The sequence below is a fragment of the Marmota monax genome, unplaced genomic scaffold, assembly GCF_021218885.2.
Source record: "Marmota monax isolate L192 unplaced genomic scaffold, Marmota_monax_Labrador192_F-V1.1 WCK01_AAM20220418_F8-fsc00156, whole genome shotgun sequence".
In the NCBI taxonomy this organism is placed as follows: Eukaryota; Metazoa; Chordata; class Mammalia; order Rodentia; family Sciuridae; genus Marmota; species Marmota monax.
Window position 1 is genome coordinate 4,218,954 of NW_026694013.1, and position 22,470 is coordinate 4,241,423.

Sequence of the window (22,470 nt, forward strand, 5' to 3'; positions counted from 1 at the left end):
GAAAATGTGTAGGAGAAATAGTTCAGAGCACCACCACAGGGATCTGATAGTGTTTAATAAGTGCCTATGGTGGGCTGTGTCATAAAATGAGTATTCTTTATAAATCAGTGAATTTAGTAACCCAGCATTTTGCTCTCCAAGACAGACCAAGTGAAAAGGTGGGAAAAAGGAATCATTCATTACTGGTGACCTTACCGTTTTTTTGTTGTTGTTGTTGTTTTTTATTTGTATCTATTCTCTAAATTCCTATTTTTCTTTTAAAGTCAACCAATGATATTTTTCATGCTGTAAGATCTAGTTCTTGATGTTTTCATGTGATGGAATTTCCTTTTAAAATTGTTAATATTGCTTTAAGACAGAAGAAAAGCTAGAAGTTGGCTGACAGCTGTGTTTCTTGGTGGCATTCCCACTGTCCTGTGAAATCAGCTGACCCCAGTTCTAAGGTGAAAGTGAGAGCGTGGAAAAATGGCTCGTATTGCCTCAAACTCATCTAAATTGAGTTTGAGGGACAAAAGGCAAGAAGTAGAAATGTTACAAGGTAATCTCAAAAATTGACTCCCATCCTGAAGATAAAACAAACTTTTACTAAATTTCCTTTGATATTCTTATGCAATATCCAAATTGTCTAAGTGTGGTGAGTCATGGAGTTTGGAGATAGAGAGTAGAGGTTAGAGCTGCTTCTGTGACTCCTCATGTCTCTGACCCCACATTTGCTCCAGGACAGTCTGTTGGTTCTTCCTGGGGAGGTGCTCTGAAAGAAGGAAAGATGATGAAAAAACTCACTCCACAAATTCTCTAACAACTTCAACTCCTCCTTAGAACTGATGAATCTCAAAACTCTTCTTCCAGGGTTGTTTATTTTTAATTTTTTAAAAATATTAGTTACACATGACAGTGAAAGGATAAAAGAAGCTGAAGTTAAAATGTAAAGGACCAGGTATTATAAAGTTTCTGAACTGCACTCAGAACCTGAAATTCCTGTGGCAGTTAAGACAATTCCCGGAACTGCCCATTAGATATGTGTCGAAATCTCCCCCTGACCACTTAGTTGCTTAACAACCTGGACCCTGTGCAGCTCGGCATGTAGGCACCTCAGGGCCCAAACCAATCAGTTTGAATGTATCCCCCTCCTTAGGACTGACCTATCACTCTCGCCCAACCTGTTCCCATCAATGAATGTGCTAATCATGTCTGAGAGTTGTTGTTTGATTTTCCCGCGCCTCATGATGATTTGCTCTGATGTATGCAAAGCCCCCGCCCTCCCCAAAAAGTGTACTTAAGCACTGCTTAACCCCTGCTCGGGGCTCTTGGCCGCTCTCCCTTCTTGAGTGAGCACGGAGCCCCAGAGCGCTGGATCTTCAATAAACCCCCTTTTGCTGTTGCATGAGTCAGTCTCTTGGTGGTCTCTTCCTCCGTCGTTCGCCGGTCCCTTACAACAGTACAGTGATTTTGACATATCATACATTTGAATCAAATGGGGTATAATTTCTCATTATTCTGAGTGCATAGGTTGCAGAATCACATTAGTTATACAGTCAAGTATATCCATACATCAATACTAGTGTCTATTTTATTCTGCTGCCCTTCCTATCCCCCCTTTCCCTCCCCTCCCACCACTTCTCTATACCCAATATAATGTGGCACACCTCTTTTTTTTTTCCCCTCACATCATCATACATGTATTTTGTATAACGATGAGGGTCTCCTTCCATCTTCGTGCAATTCCCCCTCTCCCTCTCTTCCCCTCCCACCTCTCTTTCCTATTTAGTGGTAATCTTCTTCTCATGCTCTTCCTCCCTATCCCATTTTGAGTCACCCCCCTTATATCAGAGAAGACATTCGGCCTTTGTTTATTAGGGATTGGGTTAAGTTTTACAGAGGGGAATACCCTTTCCTACTCTGTTTGCTTTTGCATTATTTACGGCAGTGAAAGGGTCATAGTGCTTCTCTGAGCAGTCTTATGAGATCTTGTCCAATCCTTTCCAATATAAGCGCATGACATTCTTGAGTCTGGTGTGGTGAGGTAGTATATAGAGCCTTGGGCTGAGCAATAGAAGGTTCTAGTTCTGCTCTGTAATTAACTGTGGAAGGAAATATACCTGACCTTCTGGGCTTCATGGTGATCTTTAGAAATATGGGGGAGCTTGACTCAATGGTATCTTACTTCCACTCCAATTCCAATGTTAGAAAAGGCTTACCATATTAATCAGAAGGTGAATTTAATTAATTATTTTTTTCTTTCTGAATTTAAAATCCTGCCATAGAATTACATGTTAAATTTTTGGGTTGAGTTTGTAGCTTGGAGGTAGAATGCTTGCCTGGCCTGAGTGAGGCAATGAGTTTGATTCTCAGCACCACATATAAATAAATAAATGAATAAAATAAAGCTCCATCAACAACTAAAAATAAAATTCTTTTCTACACTACTTTCATAGTGCAAACTCACTTTTATATGTTTATTAAGCTTTGCAGCTTTTTAAAAAACACTTGGTTACTATTCAATATTTGGTTATTAACAATTAAATTAATCATTGCCTATTTAATTGTGAATTATCACATGGAAAGCAAAATCATTCAGGAGTTGGACTCCTCATTTATTAATGTGTGCTTAAGTTGTTTGAAATACAGGTAATCTGAGTCCAGGAAGAGTCCAAGGTCATCTAATACTGCATTTCATTGATTCTGTTGTCTACATTTTTATATTTTAATATGTTTATATTTAAATGTTTTAATGAAATTGGAATTTTTAATCATAAATGGCATCTTAGTATTGTATCCATAAATGAATCAATGATATTTTTCTTTTTTCTCTTTTTAGTGGCACTGGGGATGAACCCAGGACCTTGTGCATGCTAGGCAAGCACTCTTATCACTGACTATCTTCTTAGCCCCTTTGATCACACTTTTCTTAATGACACTTAAAGTAAAATAACAGCATACTTGCATATAATGATATCTTACATTTGAAGTACAATACATGTTAATTCACTATAAACACCTAAATTCAAAACTATTTTCTCTTCTTACATAAATGCATTAAACATGTTAATTCTTATCTTAAACCAGTGTTTTGTGAACCTAATGTATCCTAACATAATTATTTTTTATATAAAAAGGTATATTATCCATTTTAATGCAGTAGAAGTTCTGATTTGGACTTAAAATGGGATTTAATACATCTGGACATGTTTGGAGAACCTGTGTATGTTTAGGAATTGTTAATGTATATAAACTGATTCATAGAGAAGAAAGTTTTGTTTTGGTGTCTGTGTCTAGACAGGCATATCTTTTGGGTTCTGTGGGAAGCAGACACTCAAATTTGGGAGTGCAATTTATTGGAAATAACAGTTGTGAAAGATAAAAGGCAGAGGAATTGTGTTGGGTAGAGAAAGCCTACAGATTTGACAAAGTCTCAGCCAACCCAATAAAGGGCTCTGGAGTAAGGATTATTCTCAAGTTTGAGTCCTCTACTGAACAGAAATGTCCAGGCCTTGATACACATACCCTACCCAGGCTGTTTGGGGGATATCTACAAAAAGTAGCCCAGGACAGCACAATGCCTGTCTTAGTGTTTCTTGTCCAAGGATTTATGTCTGAGTCATGTAATGAGAAGTGTCAACAACTGGGAAAGGTGTGAGGTCTTCCTTTACTTGCAAGTTAACCGGTTAGTCTAGCACAATTTAATGGATGCTGGTGGAAGACATGAGACTCCTAGGTCAGAGACAAAGACTTTATTACTCATGGCATAGTAGGCCACATGTTGAATCTCTTGCTCCAATTCCCACAGGAAGATGCAGAAAGGGCTAGGTGAAGCCCACAAACACAGTGAAATATGTTATAGGAGAGCTTAGGGAATCGGAAGCTTTTATAGAGGATAGAAAGTCTGCTGCATGACCTTTGCCCCAGAGGACAGTAAGAAAATCAGCCTTTTGTTCCAGAAGGAGACACTATATTTTCTAAGACTGTTGGTCTAACAGACATCCTTAAAGAGATAATCCAGGATGGAAGTAGCCAGCCATTCTTCTTACAAGAGGTACATAAATGTGACTGACTCATGGAGAATTGCCTTCTAACAAAATGCTCTAAACAGGCCGAAGGAAGTATTTTCATTAGTGGCTTTGGGACACAAGGAACAAAAAGCAGAGAGAGACAATGCTATCTCAGTTCCAAATAACTATTAACACATAGTAGAGAGAGGAACACTCTTCTCACTTCTTATAATGTTCAGGGACCTCAGTTCAGAGAGAATTACAGGGGAGGCAATGCAAGTAAGCAACTCAAATGGTACAAGCTGGAGGAGTACCAAAAAACAGCACTATTGGCATGAATATTAGCACTTTGACTTTTCTCCCTGTTTGTAGCAAATTGGTCCACAGTCTGAAAATGATGAGAAGGTTGTGCAAACTTTGGAGATGTGCTTAAAGCTAACTGGCAGGATGCAGATGCTGATTTTGTGTAATTTCTGTCTCACGTGGAGATAAGAAAGGAAATTTGAGATAAGACCAGTAATATTACCCTACCAGTAATATACTGGAGAGGCCTGTGTAAAGAAACCCAGATCACACCAGAAGTGCTTACTTAGTATTTCTAACAAGTTTTTTGATGTATGAATTACTATATTTAGTAACTCTGTCCAACCTAATTATATTTAAAAATATATCTATTTATGTTTCTTTTCCCTCTAAATTTTCCCTTTTCCTGAACAACTTAAAGAATCAGTAAGCAAATAATTTCACTCTAGGTTAAAAAAAGTTCAAGTTTTATAATTAATGAAAGAATTTCTTACTCACAATTCAAAGTTCAGTTCATATCTACCTCTTCCTTGAAGCTGATCAAGTCCAGATTACAGTAGGTTATTCCTCCTTCAACTCTAAAAATGTTTTTTCACATACCACTGGAAATGATTAGCTAAAGTGCTTTGTTTGGAATTCTGGATCTGTGCCCCAACTCTTGTGCAAGGCAGCCATGAGCAATATGGTCCATGAATTTGGGATATGGAAGTTGCTGCATGCATTATTTATTTAATGACACCACCTGACTAGCTCTTTAAAACTTTTCCATAAAAAGCAGCTTCCCCCGACCCGCCGAAGAAATACAATCTTATGAGACAAATGTTCCTTTTAGTCTGTTGCAGCTGCTATAATTAAATACCTGAGACTGGGTAGTTTACCAACAATAATAACTTATTTCTCATAGTTCTGGAGGCTGAGAAGTCCAAGATATAGACACTAGCTGATTCAGCATTTGGCCTATTTCCTGCTTCACAAAGTTACCTATTCCTGTGTCCTCTCATGCAGACAGAAGCATATGAGCTCCCTTGGGCCTATTTTTTAAGGGCATTCATCCAGAGCCCTGACGACCTAATCTCCTCCTAAAAGGCTTTGCATCCTTGTGGTATCACTTTGGGGGCTGATTTCAACACACCCCACCCCTCCCACCTGCCATGCTGATTTCAACATGAATTTGAGGGAAGGGCATTCAGACTGTAGCACTTTTCAAAACAATTTTGGGAAACAGTGCAAAATCTGAAACTCACTTGGAGATTCTCAGCGCACCTTGCCATCATAAAGACTATGAGAATTGTGCTTAAATAAATAAATCTGCTTGAATAAATACAATCTAGTATCTTCAAAAAAATTTTTAAATACAGACCTCTTTTCTCTATAACATCTTAACAAGCTAGCCACACAGTACTCTGTGATGAGCTTTGTTTTAGTATCTTATGTAAAGAATTACTCTTGAATTATTCACCTTTTATATATGTTTTATATCTCTTTGCAGCTGTACTATAAACTTGCTGAGAACAGGGACTATGTCCTACATGTCTTACACCCATCACGGAATCTATGCTATCTACATGATTGGAGTGTAATATGTGTGCTTTGGATATCATAACTAAGTTGACCAGAGTAAGAATGGTGGTTACAGATGCTTCATAGATTCACTAGTATTTGTGTAGTATTTGCAATTATACAGTAAGAACTGCATGAAAATTTTAGAACAGGTAGGGATACCAAGTTAACACTCTGTCCTCAAAATAAAGGAGCCTAAGGGCTTTTGAAGCAACTCTAAGATGATGGGTTCATGTGGCAGCAGAAGAAAAAAAAGAATATAAAGATTGTGACAGCAGGTATTGACTTATCTGAGATGAGTTTTCTCCAAACCTCAATGCACAGTATGCCCGGATGCTTAGGAAGCAGTATGCATGGTGAAGTGCTTTTCTCTGGGCTAGACTAAGTTCAGGATTTAACTCTGCCCCTTGCTAGCTATATGAGCTCAAGTCAATCTCTTAATCCTTTTTATCTAGAAAATGGAATTTAAAAAGTGCCGATCTTATAGGGTTATTATGAACATTAAATAAGATATTTAAAGAATTTGACACAGTGCCCGTTCCACATGCTAGACAGAAATCAATGCATGTAATCTATTATTTTTGCTAGGGTGGATTAGGAAAAAAAAATGATCTTCGCACTTTTGAAAAGCAATGTGGTATAAATCTTTTTACCTTGATGTTTTCAGATGTCTCTTCTTTCTCAGTTTTTATACACTTGATATATGCTGTGTCTTGCATGTCAGTGTGATCCCTCAGCTTTGTACAATCAGTGAAAATCATGTTATAAGGTCTGTCCTCAGGGCAAAATCCAGGCCCTGCACTTTTTTAGACTTGCTGAGCCAGCACAGTATTTGCTAGTAATTAAATGCTTAGTAAATTCTTATTAAACATTACATTTAGAATATTATATTTTAATTAAAAATATATTAAATATTAAAAATAAGCAAATAACTTTCAAATGTGATGATGAATTACTGACTAGTCCTTTTAAGTACAACAGGGTATATCCGGCTAGATATTTGAATTGTTGCTTTGTATGTTTTCTTGTAACAGATGCATGCTTTATTTTTTTTATTTTTTATTTTTTTTTTAGTTGTAGATGGACACAATGCCTTTGTTTATTTATTTTTATGAGGTGCTGAGGATTGAACCCAGTGCCTCATATGTGCTAGGCAAGCGCTCTACCACTGAGCCACAACCCCAGCCATAGAGCCTACTTTTATAGTTGCTTCTGATCCCAACCACAAGGCTTTAATTGCTTGTTTAAATTGCCATTGTCTCTTCTTTTTCCTTTCTGAAATTCATGATTTCCTCCAACAGCAACAATAATTCTTTTAACTTTAATACTGTCAGGATTAGAATTAATTATTTTAAAGACAGTTCCTCAATTGTATGACTAAAAGTATCATAGATGACGGTGAGGAGGCTTCTTAAACATTTCTGGTGTGTTTCATTATTTCTGTTGGCTGCTTTGGCTTTACTCAGTGGACATGAAGCCTGGATTGAGCATACACATATGTTTCTTGTAAGCCCTGAGGTCTCTTTTGGAACTTGACTGGAGGACTGTCCCTTAGAACACGTTTATTCTTCCTCTAAAATCAAAATAGCATGAGAAAGAAATAACTTGGTAAACCTCCCGAATCCTTACAGTTTTAGAAACTTGCCAAGCCTCAAAATTTACAAGGAAAGTACTTTTATTTCACGGAGGAGGAGGAAGACCAGGAAAGTTAAGGAACTCACCCAGTCACATTGCTGGTAACTAGCTGAACTGGCATCTGAGCCTGCAGGTCAGTCTGATAGGAATTTGTAGTTTTTAATTTTCTTTCCTATTTTATTTATTTATTTATTTAGTTGTAGTTGGACACAATACTTTTATTTTTTGTGGTTGTTGTTTGTTTAATATTTTTTAGTTGTTGGTGGACCTTTATTTTATTTATTTGTATGTGGTGCTGAGAATCAAACCCAGTGCCTCACGCATGCTAGGCAAGCGCTACCACTGAGCCACAACCCCAGTCCCCCTTTATTTTGTTTATTTATTTTTATGGACAGGTAGGAATACCAAGTTAACACTCTGTCCTCAAAATAAAGGAGCCTAAGGGCTTTTGAAGCAACTTTAAGATGATGGGTTCATGTGGCAGCAGAAGAGAAAAAAGAATATAAAGATTGTGACAGCAGGTATTGACTTATCTGAGATGAGTTTTCTCCAAACCTCAATGCGCAGTATGCCTGGATCAAACGCAGTGCTCTACCGCTAAACCACAATCTCAGCCCCAGGAGCTTGTAGTTTTAACCTGTGCTGTATGCCATCTCTTACCCATAGCTTTTGACACGGTAGTTGCTGTTTCCATAGTGAAAATATGAATGAGTAGGCAGAGGAAGCCATTTGACCTGTGCTGCCAGGACACTGCAATACCTCCCACTTTTCTTCATACATATTCTAATTCTCTGGGTATGTTTTAATATTGAAAAGAAACAAAATGTTTCACAGTTACGTTAAAAAGTCATCATTTGTTCCATAGACTTCAGACTTGTTTTCTGGTTTTCACAGTCACTCAACACCTACCTGAAAACTCTCATTCATGTTGAGTCAGATGGTAAGATGTATAGGCAGTTCTACAGATTATGAATAGGAGACTTGGAATGGCTACCATTACATACTTTCTTTCTTTTTTTTTTTTTTTTAGCCAGAATTTAAGGTTTAAATAAGTGGCTGCTGTGATTACCTACTGATTCCCACGTGAGGATCTAATGTTATATCACTGACTCATCTAAAGTTTATTAGTCATCAATAAAGAAACTAGAACATAATAAAAAAGAGGGGGGGGATTAATGATTTTATTTATCTTGCAAAGCATTTCAAAAACATGCATTTGTCATAAGTGGAAGCCTGTGCTTTTGTTCACTAATAGTTGGTTTCCATAAGTATTCTAAGCCTAAAATTGACTTTTAGTATGTTAAAAAGTTCCGAGAATGCTATCTTTCTCCAAAAAGCTCAGAAAATGATAATTTGCAAACATGAAGGCAGGGACTTTTACTTCTGGACTTCCCACCATAAGTAGATTCTATGTGAATTCCATATTTAAGAAATTTTTCTTGGATCACTGGGTCTACAGGAAGAAAGGAAAATCTTCAGTATCCCAAAACATGACCAAGGAAACACAAAATATAATCTGTGAAGTGAACCAGAGCAACGAGAAGCAAGCCCTGGGAAAAGGCAGAGTCTGGCTATAAAGCTAATGCCAGGGTCAAGATAAGGAAACCAAAGCTTAGGGATGCAACAGGCTTGAGGTAATGACCCCAAACACTCCCAGATTAAGCTGGGGAATCTTAGAATGGGTGAGAGTGATCTTATGTCCGCAGTACTAGCTGACTCTTAGAAGAAACAAATTTAATTCTTCCTGAATGATAATGTATCCCCCCCCACCCCGATTTTGGAGACCAGGGCTTATCAAGAAAGGTGAAAAGTGATAGACTTCTCATACTTAGGGTTGAGAACCTGAACAGTTCACTCCAGGGGTAAAGGTTAACTATAAATGATGCAGCCCCTTGTTGGCACTGAAACTAGTTTGAAATATCTCAACTTATAATATTGGATTAAGGTAAGTCCAGATTCAGGGTTCTTAACCATCAGGGAAGATAATATAAGCCAAAATTTAATTGTAAAATCATGTATATATACATATATATGAAATCTGTCACACCATTAAAAAGTCAGTAAGAGGATAAAATCAAAATCGAAGAGGAACAGCACATAATGGAAGAGTCCACAGGGGAGCCATTAAATGGAAGTAACAGACAGATTTTAAAGTAACTATGTGACTATGTTCAAGATATTCCAATAGAGAACTAAATAGATATTCTCTAACTGAACAAATTAACAATAACGTGAAATTGAAATTCAATGGTGGATTTACCCTCAGATTAGACCCAGAAGAAGAGAAGATTACTGAATCAGGAAGTAGTTCAAAGAAAAAAAAATTTAAGATAGAAAATAGATAAAATAGAATGAGAAGCTTAGGGGGTAGTATGGGATAGATCTAAAATTTAGATAATTAGATTTCCTGGAGGAGGGAGTAGAAAGAAAGTAAGGCAGAAGTATATTTGAAATGAAATAAATTTATAACTTCCCCCAAAAGGATTAAAGACATCAAACCATAGATTCAAAGTGCTTTGTGAAATTCAAAGCAGTGTAAATAAAAGCAAAATCACACATAGGTACATTACAACAAAGCTGCTGAACTACAAAGAGAAATGCTTAAAAGCAGTGTGTGGTGGGGTGTCTTTGTAACCCCAAAGAAATCAAACTAGGATGGTCCATCAACACTCATGATATGTAGCTAAACCCATGGAGAGAAATTTTTAAATATATATATTAGAAAAGAATAAACCATCTAAAGAAATTAGGAAAAATAAAACCGTAAATAAATCCTGAAGAAAGTAGAGGAAGAATAGAAATAATATAGAAAACAGAAATCAATGGTAGATTTTTAAAAATGGGGGTGGAGGGTGGGGTGGGCAGCAGGCGACAAGGGGACAGGAGGACAGACAGCAGGGTTAGGAAGCCAGCAAGCTGAGCAGTGAGTCAGTGAGAGAGGCCAGGTCCTAGGGCAGCTGAGGTTCCTCTGGACCACTCTGCAGAGAACACAGTGCTGCTAGTCTTCATCAGAGGGGTTGGGTGTGGCTCATTCATGGCCCTTTTACTGAAGGTGGATCAAGAAGTAAAGATCAAGTTGGATTCTTTCAGGGAGCAAATCACAACTGAGGCAGAAGATTTGGTGGCCAATTTTCACCCAAAGAAGTTGTTAGAACTTGATAGGTTTTTGAAGGAACCAATCACGAATATCTACAACCTAATTCAGATCCACTCAGACACACATTTCCCATCCCCAGACCCCACTCTTCTCACCAATAGTTAGGGTGAATTGGATGATCCCACTTGGAAATTAGTGTGAAGAGACCCTCCAAGGAATCAAGGTGTTTACAATGCTCAATGGGATGCTAACAGGCAACCAGCTGCTCATGGACACTGTGGAGAAAGTGAAACCTAAGATTCAGCTGCTGATAAAAAATGTAACACAGTCAAAATGTGGGAGCTCATAACCCACTTGAATCAAATTGTGAAATATGATATATCAAGAACTATGTAATGTTTTGAACAGCCAACAATAAAAAATTAAAAAAAAAATGTGGGTATGGCTGTTCATGCCCAGGATAGAAAATGGAAACAACTTTGGTTACCCATTCAGGAAAAGACAGCTGAGAACTAAAAACAGTTGAGAATGAAGCTGCATCTTATCTAGACTATATTTCTAGATATAATAAGTCATACTGGTTTCTAAAGTAGTTAAAATATCCCCATGTGAAGGACTATCAGTTATATTGTCAGAGATTGATGAGAAAGAATATATATCACCCTTCAGCTCATTATATTAGAGCTGAGAAGTCAATATGTCACATGCCATAGGCCCATGTATTCAAGGATTAATCTGCAGCATTGTGCTATTGTGTGAGGTAGTGAAACCTTTAAGAGGTAAGGTCTAAAGGGAGGAAGTTAGTTCATTAGGGGTGTACCCTTGAAAGGGATGTTGATAGTCCAGCTACTTCATTTTCCTTTCTTTTACTTCTTGGAAGCCATGGGTTGAGGAGCTTCTTCAAGTGGCCAGGGGACCAGCTCCTCTCTTTATGACTTAAAGCTAGTGTTTCTTGCCTCTGGGGGACTTTGGATTCTCCCTGCCACAGTTGTTCTTGTGGTGACATAGAGTTTTTCATCTACATACATCCCACACTGAACCTGATCATGACAAGAAACAGTCTTCAGCCAAATCTCTAGCCCCTTCAGATGTTTTTATAACCAGAGGTTTTCACATACATGTATGTGTGTGCATGTATATACACATGATCATGTGTGAACATGCCTTCCTATTTCATTATCTAATATTAACCCCCGCCCCCGCCCCCCATACACACACACACACACACACCTCTCAGGAAGTGGTAATTGTCTTAGTAATCACCTGCCCCAGTAAAAGTCCAGGGCTTAATCATCCTTCCAGTGTTGTAGCCTCTTGATGCTCAGGATAAGTTACAGTAGTACCAAGAGAAGGGAAGTGGAGAGATTGGGAAGGGACTCTTCCTCTGGACTTGAATCCTTCTTTTTTTTTTTTTTTTCAGTGCTGGGAATTAAACCCAGGACCTTGGGTATGCTAGGCATTGAACTACAATCCCAGCCTAACAGATGTTTTTTGGTGCTATTGCAAAAACTTTTCCTAGGTCAGTTGTAAATTGGGATGGGGATATCTGCAGCTGTGAGGTCCAGATGCTGCAGTTCCATTTGGGTTTTTTATCTGGGAAATAGTACTCTTATTTATTGTATGGTGTTTTCAGGAAAATCAGTCATTTGTAAGTAAATCCATGTGACACGCATATACACTTGTGTCTGTGTGTGTGTTTGAAAATATACTGGGCAAGTCCAAATCATAGAAGAGTTGGTTCCTCTCTCTTGAATACTCTGGAGATATCACTGATTATATCTAGATTTCTAGATATAATAAGTCATACTGGTTTCTAAAGTAGTTACAATATCCCCATGTGAAGGACTATCAGTTATATTGTCAGAGATTGATGAGAAAGAATATATATCACCCTTCAGCTCATTATATTAGAGCTGAGAAGTCAATATGTCACATGCCATAGGCCCATGTATTCAAGGATTAATCTGCAGCATTGTGCTATTGTGTGAGGTAGTGAAACCTTTAAGAGGTAAGGTCTAAAGGGAGGAAGTTAGTTCATTAGGGGTGTACCCTAATGGTTGTAGCTTCCAATACTGAGAGTCAATATCTACAATCAACCTGCCATTGAGTCTCAATGTCTATTTCTGACTTTTGTTCTTCTCTGACACTGTTTTCCAACCCCAAGTCATATTTTTACCTTGGCTACATCATTTTTGCATGGGGTAATTCCAGTATTCTGCAGCAAAGCAGTCAGGGTGCTGTCATCCCATGAACAGTGCTCAGTAACAAATCTGTTGCATTTTACACAGGCGTGCCTCTACCCACCTTCCAGATCTCCTCCAGCTGAAACCATTCCCTCCTCCTCCCAAGCATTTTTTAGTTTTTCTTTTTGTTCGATTGTGCTACTCATCTACCATCCTTGGATTGTAATGTAAAATTCTTTTTATCATGTCAAGAAATTATTTAAAATACAGGTACTTTGATTTCTTTTTCTTAAAAAAGGGGATAGAATAAATAGAACCAAAATATGATACTTTGGAAAAAGTAATAAGGTTGATAAACACTTTATGAGATTTATCCAGAAAAAAATAAAGCAGAAGCAATGCAGAAATATCCACTATTAGAAATGAAAAGGTGACATTTCTACTAGATTAAAAAGAGTTAATCTTTCCAAGATGACAATTCTCTCCAATATGACCTATTGGATCTATTAGTGCAATCCTAATGGAAATTCTGTTTTTTATGTATAAATTGACAAGATGATTGTAAAATATATATAGCCAAGAGCCAAGAGCCAATAATAATTAACTTACTTAATGAAGAAGATAAGATACTCCATCTAATTTTAAGCTTATTATGAAATAATAATAATTATAATAATGTGGTGCTGGCATAATACACAGACTAATGTAACAGGAGAGTGCCCAGAAACAATCCCCACTTATAAGACTACTTGATTTATGATAAGAAGAAATTATAGAATAGTGGCAAAGGAAAGATTTTTTTCAATAAATGGTGCTGGGTCAACTATGTAACTATATACAACCAGTGATACTTGATCCTTACCTGATACCCTTGCAAATATCAATTTCAGATGGATGTTGGAGGGGTTTTGGAAAATAATATAGAATATCTTCATGACTTTGAGGATGGTGATAGATTTTTTAAGCAGCACACATGAAAGCATTAAGCAGAAAGTAAAGGATTGATATAGAATATTTAAAATTAAGAACATCCATTTCTCAAAAGAACAGAGTGGAAGAACATATGAACAACACTATCATCAACAAAAAGCTCATGTTCAGAATGTATAAAGAGCTGTCATAATGGATAAGACATGAAAAAATGAAATGCATAACAAAATGAAATAAAATACAACAAAATTAACATAAAGAGAAATATGATAAAGATTAAAACATGCCCCATGGAAACGCTACATCATTTACAACCACAAGAATGGGATCCTAATTAGGATAAGCTATACGACATGTTATAATATGTCAAAATACACTCTAATGTCATTTGTACCAAAAATAAATAAATAAATTTTAAAAAAATGTCTCAAAAAGAAATTGAAAGCTTGAATAGTCTTGTAATTATTATCTTCACAAAGAAAAAACAACAAGTACAAAGAGTATTAGAATGGTGGAATGCAATGGACATCTTTACCCTAAGTACATGTATGAAGACATGAGTTGTGTGACTCTACTTTGTGTACAACCAGAGAAATGAAAAATTGTGCTCTATGTGTATGTGTGTACTATGAATTGCAATGCATTCTGCTGTCATGTATAACAAATTACAACAAATAAATACATTTAAATAAAAAAGAATATTAGAATAAACTTCTAGCTGAATGTTATCTTGAGGATAGAAAAAGAGGAAATAATTCCAACTCATGCTATTAGGCAAATTTGACTGGGATTTAAAAATATTAAACAATTTTTGTGGTAGATAAAACATGGGTGTTAATTCTTTGATTTTGTGTATACATATAAAGAATTGGTTTTATTTCTCCTCTATAATTTCCATTGCATGTTACTTTTTTTTAACCAATAAAGTGTGGCAAAACTAGTTCTATGACAATTTTGGACCTTCTTTTTAAAAGGACTGGTGGGTAGAGCCTCAGTTTCCTGGAATCCGGAGCTGCTATGGAAGAAGCATGCTTTCTTTTGTATAGGCCTTGTGGTGAGCTTCTGAGACCGCATGGAGAAGAGCCCCACTGAGGTCCGAGTTACAGCCTTTCCCTCCAAGGCACATTTGATTGAATTTGCTTTGGACTTCAGCCCAGTCCATTCACTAGCTGAATACTACTCAGTGATCTCAGTTAACACCACATGAAATTGAACAATTTCCCAGGGAAGCCCTGCTGAAACTTCAACCCACAAAGCCAGGAAACAAAATACTTGTTGCTTTAAGCTTCTATGTTTGGGAGTACTTTGTTATGCAGCAATAAATAGCTGGAACAGTTTGTATGGGGGGAGAAATTTGCTGTCTAATATCATAGGCATGAACATAAATAGATACAAAAAAATCCTATTATCAGCCAATAAAAGTAATAATGTTATCTATGTATGAAATCATGACCAAATAGGGTTTATTCCAGGTATGCAAGAAGTTTAATATTAGAAATTTTGTTTTTAGGACTCACAGCATTAAAAGATTAAGAGAGAAAAACATTTTTTTTCAATAAATGCAAATAAAGCATTTGACATTAGTCAATGCACATTCACTATAAAAACTCTCAGAGAAATAGGAATAGAGAGAGTTATTTTTTAATGTGAAAAAGAGCATCTACCAAAATGAAGAGCAGCTATCGTTCTTTTTTTTTAAAGAGAGAGTGAGAGAAGGAGAGAGAGAGAGAGAGAGAGAGAGAGAGAGAGAGAGAGAGAGAGAATTTTAATATTTATTTTTTAGTTATCGGCGGACACAACATCTTTGTTTGTATATGGTGCTGAGGATCAAACCCAGGCCCCACGCATGCCAGGTGAGCGCACTACCACTTGAGCCACATCCCCAGCCCTATCATTCTTAATGTTAAAGTATTTTAGCATTTCACTTAAATTAGGAAAGTTATTTGTCATCAGTATTTTTATTTAACATTGTACTGGTGACCCCATACCATGGCAACAAGTGAAAAAGAAATAAAAGGTATTAAAATATTACTTGTAATAGCAACAAAACAGGTCAATTAGGTACAGAGAAACAAATCTAACAAAAAATAGACATGCCCTTTGGAAACAATTTAAAATTTTATTGAATTATATTGAAGAAGATATATGTAAATGAAGACAACAATTAACAGGCTCCATCTTGAAGATTTATATTTCCCCAAGTTAATTTTTAGAATTAATGAAATTCTAATAAAATTCTAACAGTGGTTTTAGTAACACTTAACAAGCTTATTGCTGGCAGCACTTATTCTAAAATTTTATGAAATGGCAAAATCTACAAAACTGAAAAGACACTTTTGAAGAAGAAAAATAAGGTGGGAGGACTCGCCAAGTAAGATCTCATGACGTATTATAAAGTACAGTAGTTAATACACTAAATATTTGCAAAAGATTAGGCATATTGATTAATGGAGATTAATAGAGAGCCTTTAAATATATAAAACATGTTATAATATCTATAATAATCTAGGAGTGCTAAATGTAGTAGAAATATTTCACTGGCAGTTCTAAACTAAAAAGCTACTTACGGTTTATGTATAATTGATGTCATTTATAACTTTAAAAAAATCACTCTGAAGGAATGGTATATTCTAAGAAATCTGATTCTCAAAGGCTGAAAATTCATGACAACTAGAGTTGTATTTGCACCTACTGTGTATTGTGTCATGCCTCCAATGGACAGTCTGTTCTCTCTGTTGCCTGATTAGTTACTAATCATTTTAAAAAATCTATTTTAGATATTGAAATGTTCTGTGCTTAATTAAGTGTCTCTGGCCTAGCTTAAAGAACAGGCCATCAGTCTCGTCACTGTTCTATCTTTGTGGGTAATACAAATTACTAATGTATTTTTAGACTGCAGTCACACAATTTATTTATATGTTTTCCCCATTTGATTGAGTTCCTTGAAGAAAAGTACTGCCCTCTTTGCAGGCAGCCATTTCTGCTACTCTCTCCTAGGTATTGGAGATACATAAATGACTGTGTACTGAGAAAGTGGTTGGATTCATAGAAAGGGTTGAAAGAAAAAGGAAAGAAGGGAAAGGTCGTAACATCTTCTTTGCATGTTTGAAGTCATGGAGTTACAGTGCTGGAATGGACTCTGAGATCATCTATCAAACCTTCTTGTTTTACAGAAATAACAAAGCCCCCAGGAAGTCAGGTGGTTCACCTGTTTTTTTGGTAGTAGAAGGAGGCACTAAATTCTAGACTCCCAGACTCTTAGTCCAGTGTAATTTCCCCCTCAATATTGTTCTGGCCTTTGTAAAATAAAAGAATTCATTATCTCAGACCCAAGTATATTATCTAACCATGGCACACCACCAAAATGTTCTAATGTTCCAAAATGTTGGTATTAAGTTTGCTTAAGAGGTTATTTTGTATCATTACCTTCCTATGAGAAATCAGGTCCTCATGCGTATGGATTATGTGATTTAATACTAAATTATGTGTCATGAGCTAGTCTCTATGTTATTCATAAAACCCAAATAACACCAAATTATTCTAATTTATGTTAGAGAGGAAAGTATCTGTATGAACCACAGGCTAGACAAGTACCATTACTTTAATTTAAAACCTCAAGATTATTTAAATTTAAAGAATTAAACTTTTAAATACTTTGATGGTATGACTGCTATAATTATATCATGTCAAAACCTCTCAAATATTTTGTTTCAACTATACACAATTAGCTAAAATGTTTTTATTTAATATTTGCTTTCATAGTTTTGTATCAGGCTTAATAATGCACCTAATTTGATTGAATTTTCTAAAGCCTGAAGTGTTTTGAATAAGCTTTGCTTTCAGTTACTATTAGGATTCTTTTCCTCTCATCAAAACTTGGTCTCATTTAGATTGCAAGAACTACACAGAATGAAACAAAATCCTTTTCCTGGCTTATAATGATGTCTCAATCGGTATCTGTGCCATTAAAATATCCAGTTAACTAAAGAAAAAAAATCAACTGAATATCATACATAGTCCCAAAGTTTTAGATGCTAGAGCTTTAGGTACTTCCAAATTATCAGTGATTATTTCTATAAATACATTAGTAGTAGATAACTGAGAGAGGTATGTTCATTAAAATCCTCAAAAATGATGCTGTTTGAGTGTTGTGAATATGATTTGATTACATTCTAGTTCCACTGCATATATGCGCCTATGTGTATGTTAACCTCTTATGTTATTCTATTTTCTCGTGTATAAATGGGAAAAATAATTTTCCTATAGCTGACAACAGGGAGCAGTATTTGGAAGCAGGAAGGCTTGTGGTTTTGCTGCTGTACTCTGGTATCTTCTCCTTGCCAGGAACTTCCCTGAGGTTTTGCTTGGGGAAACTACTTTCACAATTCTGTATCTAAAGCCCTGGCCATGGGGTAGATAACAGTCAAACTGGACCCATTGCCATGGTGTGACCTGGACAGGTCATCAGGGGTCTAGGTCAGGGTGGCGAGTGTCCTCCTCATAGGGTGTTCCAGATAAAAGTGTTTAGAAGCTATGAAAATATGGCATGTCCCTGGCAATATGAAGAAACAGAAGATTATGGCATCAAGCAGTAATGTTCTAAAAATGTCAATTAATTAGATGAGAGAGAGAGAGAGAGAGAGAGAGAGAGAGAGAGAGAGAGAGAGAAGAAACAGGTAAACAACTTTGAACCCCTGTTCCTGGATCTGTCCCTAGCAGGGCCCTCATTCCTGTTGTTCTTTTTTTGATTCTGGGGCAAACAACAGGAAATACCTCTTTCACCCAAGTGGATTATTATTAGTAGTAGTATTCCTTTTTACTCTTCTTTTTTTCTTAAAATAGAAAGCACAGGCCATTAATTTTGAACTTTAATTATACACTCTTACAGAAAGCATTTAGAACTATGAATTTTCATTTAAACACTGTACTCCATGAATTTTGATATGGTATGTTTTCATTTTCATTTAATTTAAAATATTATCTAATTTCTCATGCCTTTTTTGGTTTTATTTCATTACTTGTTTAGAATTATGTTGTTTAATATCCACATATTTAGTAAATATTAAAAAAATTGACTTCAAATTTAATTCCATTGTTGTCAGAGAACATGCTGTCTGATTTCTATCTTTTTAATGTTGTTGAGACTATGGCCCATTATGTGGCCTATCACTGTGAATGGTCCATGTATAGACAAATAGAATGTGCATTCTGCTCTCTTTAGGTGAAATGTTCTGAAAATGCCAATTAATTAGGTCCTCTTGATTGATAGAGTGGATCATTTGTACTATATTTTCAGTTTTCTGTCTACTTGTATCAATTACTGAGATAGTCATATTAAACTTGTGCTCAAATTAATATGAGTTATGTTTTGCAGATAATATAATTAGCTAGCTATTCTTTAAGGAAAAAAATATAACAATAAGAGGGTACTGGGGATTGAACTTAGGGGCACTCGACCACTGAGTCACATCCCCAGCCCTATTTTGTAATTTATTTAGAGACAGGGTCTCACTGAGTTGCTCAGGGCCTCGCTTTTGTTGAGGCTGGCTTTGAACTCTCAATCCTTCTGCCTTAGCCTCCTGAGCTGCTGGGATTACAGGCATGCAACACCACGCCTGGCTAAAAAGTCGGTGCTTTTTAAGAGACAGCCATGTAAGTATTTATACCTTACCTGGATGCGTGATGAACTGCAACATTCCTGAAGCATTTCAATCTTGCTTGATTAACTTATGGAGGTGTCAGCAGACAAGAAAATACTGTTAACTAGACTTCTTCAGTGTCTTTCCCACTTATGAAGGGCTTGGAAGTCAAGCCAATCAGGAAGGGTGGGTAGTTTGGCTAGTTGGTTTCTTTTTCTAGGCAGCAATACTTCTGGTCTAGATCATCATCCCCAGACCACCTAGGAATGCAGCCAAGTGAGGGACTTCTAGCCACTCAGCAGAGTTAGGATTGCACTAAAATGCTTTCACAGAAGTTCACAGAGTTGATCTTTTTCAAAGCTTATCTCTTTATTAGCACATTTATAAACATAATTTTAAGCAGAAAATCCACAATAGTGCTAGCTCCTGTAGCCTTACAATAATTCTGCCAGGAGATAGATATTACCCTGTTGATTAGAGAGATAGACCCAGAAGAGCAGAGAGCATCTACACCAGTAGATGCTCATCCTTGGTCTTCTGAATGGTGTAAATGTAACAGAAGAAATACGTTGAAAAATTAGATAGCATTGGGAAGCATAGCTTTGTCTTGAATTCATGTGCATGCCGAGAAGTTTTTTTCTGTAATAAAAGTAAAATACTTTCAGAGTTTCTTAAGCTGTTACACCTCTGAAAAGTGTTGTGTAAAACATTGGCAATGGAGCTGACATATCTCATCCTGAACTATGCATACACAGATGTTATTTTAAAAGCAAGGATCCAGCGATTGCCCACAATGTGATCACATTTCTGACTGTATTGAGGAGTCAATGCTTGGGGGGAAATGTTGCATTTTAATTGATGATATAAACAGGAAGTTCTATTCCATAAAAGGGAAGACAAGGAACAAAGGTAATACGTCATTGCTTGACATTTAGCCCCAATGTCCCAGAGTGGTGATATCACTGACATATTTTAGGTAGAGTTTCTCTGTGTGTTGTTTGTTTAGATTGTTTGAATATTTGAAGAACATAGCCTGTGTGTTTTTTTAACCATCTTAAGTAGTTCTTTACCATCATACTAGGCTTATGATTAATTGCTTTTATGTATAGCAGTATATTTTCCTCTGTTAGGCTGTTTTATTTAAACATCCTGTTTTCCATGTAACATATGCTTTTTCTAATGAATCATAATAGTTATGAATAAAAACAAAATATATTGTGTTTATTCATATATTTCATTGGAAACAATGGATGATCTTTGTTTATCACAAGACAAAATGAGTTCCAACCAACTAACTAAAAGATTGAGACAAGAAGTGAAGCGAATCACCTCTGACTAAATGCAGATGGTGATGTAATTTCCTTGCATGTTGATGTGCATGTCATTACTGAGTTACGTTTTTATTTTATATACTTTTATGATTCATGTACATGTTGTGCAAGCAACTTTCCTAAGAGAGAAGTTGTTTCAGACCATGAGAGGATTACATGAAAGTTCCCCATTATGGTATCATATAGACAAGGGCTACCAAAGTGTGGTCTATGGCCCACCATGTCTTTATCACCTAGGAGCTTGTTATAAACTCAGAATCCTACTGACCCAGAATTGCTGTGTTGTCAAGGAACTCAGTCATCTGTTTTAGCATGTTTTCCTGGTAATTCAACGAATGCTGATGTTTGAGGACCACTGAGTTAAAGGTAATAGCATTTCATTTCCTCATGTATCTGAGCTGACTCAGTGTCTGTGTTGTAGTTCCATCTGGAATGTCCCCCAAAGACCCATGTGTGAAAGGTTGGTCCCCTGCTTGAAGCTACTGGGAGGTGGTGGGAATGTTAAGACATCGAACCTAGTGAGAGGTCATCTGGTCAGTGGGGACATGTCCTTAACTTTTTAAGAAACTGTCAAGCTTATTTTCAAAGTGGGTTTATCATTTTACAATCCCATAAGTAGTGTAAAAGTCTTCCATTTCTCTACATCTTCACTAACAGTTATTATCATCAGTTTTTTAAACTATAGCTATTCTAGTAGTTGTACAGTGATATCTTGTTGTGGTTTTATATTTTACTAACAACAATGAGCAATTTTTTTTCATGTGTATATAGCTATTTGTCTTTCAAGATTTTTGTCCATTTTTATATTTGGTTGTATCTTATTAATTGTAAGAATTCTTTTTTTAAAATATTTTTTTTCCTTGTCAGTGGACTTTATGTATTTATATGTGGTGCTGAGAATTGAACCCAGTGCCTCACACATACTAGTCTCTATCACTGAGCCACAACCCTAACCTCAATTGTAAGAATTCTTTATACATTCTGGGTATCTGTTCTTTTTTTTTGGATATATGATATGCAAATACTGTTTCCTGGCCTGTGGGTAATTTCATTTTCTTAGCGGTATATTTTGAAGCACAGTAGTTTTTTAAATTTTGATAGATTTCAATTTACCAGCTACTTTCTTTTATAACTTTTTTTTTACTATGTTAAAATCCAAAATCTATATTTATTTATTTTATTTATTTATTTTTATTGGTTATTCAGAACATTACAAAACTCTTGACATATCACATTTCATACATCGATTCAAGTGGGTTATGAACTCCCACTTTTACCCCATATACAGATTGCAGAATCACATCAGTTACACATCCATTGATTTACATATTGCCATACTAGTGTCTGTTGTATTCTGCTGCCTTTCCTATCCTCTACTATCCCCCTCCCCTCCCCTCCCCTCCCCTCTTCTCTCTCTGCTCCCTCTACTGACATTCGTTTCTCCCCTTATTTATTTTCCCTTCCCCTCACTTCCTCTTGTATGTACTTTTGTATAACTCTGAGGGTCTCCTTCCATTTCCATGCATTTTCCCTTCTCTCTCCCTTTCCCTCCCACCTCTCATCCCTGTTTAATGTTAATCTTCTTCTCATGCTCTTCGACCCTACTCTGTTCTTAGTTACTCTCCTTATATCAAAGAAGACATTTGGCATTTGTTTTTTAGGGATTGGCTAGCTTCACTTAGCATAATCTGCTCTAATGCCATCCATTTCCCTGTAAATTCTATGATTTTGTCATTTTTTAATGCAGAGTAATACTCCATTGTGTATAAATGCCACATTTTTTTTATCCATTCATCTATTGAA

At 36.3% G+C, this 22,470-nt stretch overlaps 1 pseudogene; it reads left to right on the top strand.

The window, feature by feature from the left end:
* The first annotated feature begins 10,366 nt into the window (after positions 1-10,366).
* Positions 10,367-12,572, top strand: LOC124106450 (proteasome activator complex subunit 3-like; annotated as a pseudogene).
* The last annotated feature ends 9,898 nt before the right edge of the window (positions 12,573-22,470 follow it).